A 3,860-nucleotide genomic window follows, 5' to 3' on the forward strand; every position below is an offset into this window, starting at 1 on the left:
CAATAATTTTACAGACAAGCAATACAAGCATTCATAATCAATTATGGATTTTTATAGAAAGCAAAAAATCAAGATAAACAACTTAAATAATGAGCAAGAAAAGTAACATGCTAACAAAAAGGCATGTTTGGGAAGAGTGAAAACTTTTCAGAGCAATCTTAGTTTCTAAAACAATGGTGGCAACTGTCAGTCTCAGTCTGAGATTTTTGTTTCATATATCAGAGACTGTACCCTCCTAGGCTGTCAGTGAAGGCAAGTTCCCTGTCTGGGAGCTGTGTTGTCTGTATTCCTACCACAGATTGCATGTCCCTTTTTCAAAACTTCTAGTCTGACCCCAGCTCAAAGATTATACTAGTCCAAAGTTTCAGAGCTAAAAGGAAACCCTTGTCCCTCTGAACTACAAATCTCAGAAAGCCAGGCAGGCTTTCAAACATCTCTTACACAAGACCTAATTGGCTCTCAAAAGGTATAGCAAATAAACTCCATTTTTGTTTGCTGATAATCTGTTTCAATAGCCTTGTGACTAGGGAAATCCAACTAAACTACAGAAACAAAGAGCAGGTAAAGTTTATTGTAATTGTACTGCATGTCTGGTATTCAAAGGTGGTATTTAGCTGGTGTATAGAGAAAGAAGGAACAGTATTTACTCTTGCTGATGAATGTAAGATTAGCCATAACTATTAATTTGGAACAAAATTGGTTTAGCAGTTAAGTGCTTAGCACAGTGTCTGGCACATAGTAGACAAGTAATAAATATTGATTGATTGATTCATTCATTCATTGAAGTGAGAGATTGACAGAAGTAAATCTATGGGCTGGGCTCTGGGAATACACAGGGAAAAAAATGAAACAGTTCTTGTCCTCATGGAATTTACATTCTGATGGGAATTAGAGGGAGATACAATACTGTACAGGAAGGTTAATTGGGAGGGGGGGGGCGGCAAAGCACTAACACCTGGGAAAATTAGGAATGACCTGGTATACGAGTTGGTCCCTGAGCTGAGCCTGGAAAAGGGAAGAATTCTAAGACACCTAAGTAACCAAGGTAAGCTTTCCAGGAAAGTGGGACAGTGGTATTTCTAAAAGGAATGGAGGTGGGAGATGGAATATCATGTATAAGAAACATTAAGTAATATTTTAAAATAATAGGATAGGTAAAATGGGAGTGGGTGGGGGGTGAATAAACAGAATAACATTGCATGGTAAGAAATGCTTGTGTTAGCAAAAACATGAGGGGTGAAGAATGGAGGAAGATATTGGGGGTATACATCAATAGAGAAGGAAGATACATTATTATCAGCAAACATTTTAGAATGTGAAAAGATAAAAATAAATGTGGATTTCAAAAACTGACTAAAAAAGCTAGGACAGATGATTTTAATTATCTAGACACCAGCAGGAGTTCTTTCTGTCCCTCCTCCCTTCAAAAACAACAACATCCACAACTTCATTAATCTCTTGATTTACCTTAATGGTAATATCATCCTTTAAAAGTCAGAGTAACCAATTCTGGACCTTGTTATCACCATAAGGAGAAACAAATTATTGAAGTAGAAACAACAATTAGGACATTGAGGAGAACTGACTACATCATCTCTGAATTTGTGAGGAAGTAGAAACACAGTATAACATTTGCCAAGTATTTTGGGAAAACGTATTTCAAAGGATTTTGAAAAAAAAAAGGATAGCAAGAAGTCTCATCAATACAATGACCAACTATGATTTCAGAGGACCAATTATAAGGAATGCTACCCACCTCCTGACAGAAAGGTGAGTGACTAAATCAACAGAATAAAACACACACGTTGGAACAGGGTCAATGTGAAAATTTATTTTGCAATGTAATCAAAAATTTATTTGTTACAAGAAAAGATAAGAAAGAGCAAGTAAGGGAGGCAATTTGGCTGGAATGTATTATATCTCAAGAAAAATAATGTACTTGGAAAGGTCATTTGGAAGTGGAATGTGAAAGACTTTAAATGCCAAACAGAGGACTTTGAGTTTATCCTAGAAGTAGTAGGGACTCACTAGAACTTTTTGAATAGGGGAGTGACTCTATTCCAGTCAAAATGGACTATTTGGTGTTCCTTGAACATAGCATTCCATCTCTTACCTTCATGTACCTTCACACTGTCCCTCTTGGTTGGAATGTCCTTCTTCACCCTGTTCCTAGAATTGCTGGAATCCTCAAGATTCACTTCTGATGCCACCTCTAACCAGAGGCCTTTTCTGGCCCCTTCAATTATGAGTGCTATCCCCCTATTACTTGATTTTTATTTTGTATATTGCTTATATTTTCTCATCCGTGGGTTACAGGCAGGCTTTCATAATTATCCTCCCAATAGAATACAGGTGTGGCATCCCAAAAATCTTAGCATAGTTTTAAACTGCTAAAGCTTAAATGTGCTAGGTTTAAGCTTTAGTAGCTTAAAACTGCATTCGATTTTTAGGACATCTGTATAAGCTCTTTGAAGCTGCCTAGTTTTTGTCATTTTATCCCGCTTGGCTGGTACTTGATAGGATCTTAATAGGTACTTAATACCTTAATAGGTGCTTATTAGGATCCTGGGATCAGCTGTTTAGAGGCAGAAGGGCTCTTAGAGGTTGTAGAGTACAATCTCCTCATTTTACAGATGAGGAAACTGAGGGCCAGAGAAGTTAAATAATTTGGGCATGAGGTCACAAGCAAGGAGTTAAAAGTTGAACAACTGTTGAATTTAAAACTCCTGCTAGATAATCTCTATGATCTCGGGAAGTGGGCTTTTGTGGGCTGACTTGTGAACCTGATAAGTAATTTAAACTTTGTTTCCATGAGAAAATGAATTAATTACAAATTTGAAACTATTGATATACAAATGGACTTTTGGGTCCACCTGTTTTTTTAAGTTAGGGACTTCCTTTGATTGCTTTGTGTTTTTTTTTTTTTTTAATCAGGTGCTCACATTTGAAATAAGGGGATGGTCGCTTTTCAGTATCTTATAACTGACTCTTTAGTGCCATCTTCAGTTTTTTTAAAAAAGTGTTTATATTTAACTCCCCTTCATTTATATGCATAGTTCTTTACCTGGGGAATTTTGCACTCTAACTTAGGCCAGCACGAACCAAAACTGTCCTCATTTGATAGAAGTTCATAGTGTATACTTTATATGTTAAAACTAACATCTAAACTTTGAGATAAATTAACATTCTAGACATGAAATCTAAAAAAAGGTCCATCTGAAATTATTTTCTTGCTTCCCAGGTTTAACCAAAATGTTTGTTTATAACGCATAGTTGACATTGCCTAACTAGTACTTTAGCACAAGGTTGAACATGAAAAAAGGGAATAAAACACATATGTCCTCAATGAAAGTCATGCTTTGCATGCATGCAATGGAAATCAGAGATGTATGTCATCACCAGGGCAGAAGGAGAGCAAGCAAACAAATACTATTCCCACCTTTATTAAAGGCTCTATCCAAGACTCTAAGGAATAGGGGTCAGAAATGCTCCTGACTTTGGTAATCTGATTTTAGGGCACCATTTTCACTCTGACTTCATTTAAATTCACCAACCATTTTTAAAGTACCTGCTATATACAAGACTTAAATGACAGCCAGTGTGGCACAAGGGGATAAAGAGCTGCCCTCAGATAGAGAGCAATCTCAGAATCAGTAAGGGTTCAAAGTATTTCCTCTCATGAATACTGGAAATGTGATGGGTCAGTACCCCCAAGTAAATCTCTAAGGCTATCAATTGCAGATAAATTGCCAATCTGCATCAATGAAGAGAGTATCCAATTATGGTGCTCCCTACAGGTTCCCTGAAGAAACCACTGATCTAGACCTTCCCCTACCAAAAAAATTGTCTAGTTACCATTC

The sequence above is a fragment of the Petaurus breviceps genome, unplaced genomic scaffold (assembly GCF_028583685.1).
Source record: "Petaurus breviceps papuanus isolate PSGF00001 unplaced genomic scaffold, PetGlider_PUasm1.0 175, whole genome shotgun sequence".
In the NCBI taxonomy this organism is placed as follows: domain Eukaryota; kingdom Metazoa; phylum Chordata; class Mammalia; order Diprotodontia; family Petauridae; genus Petaurus; species Petaurus breviceps.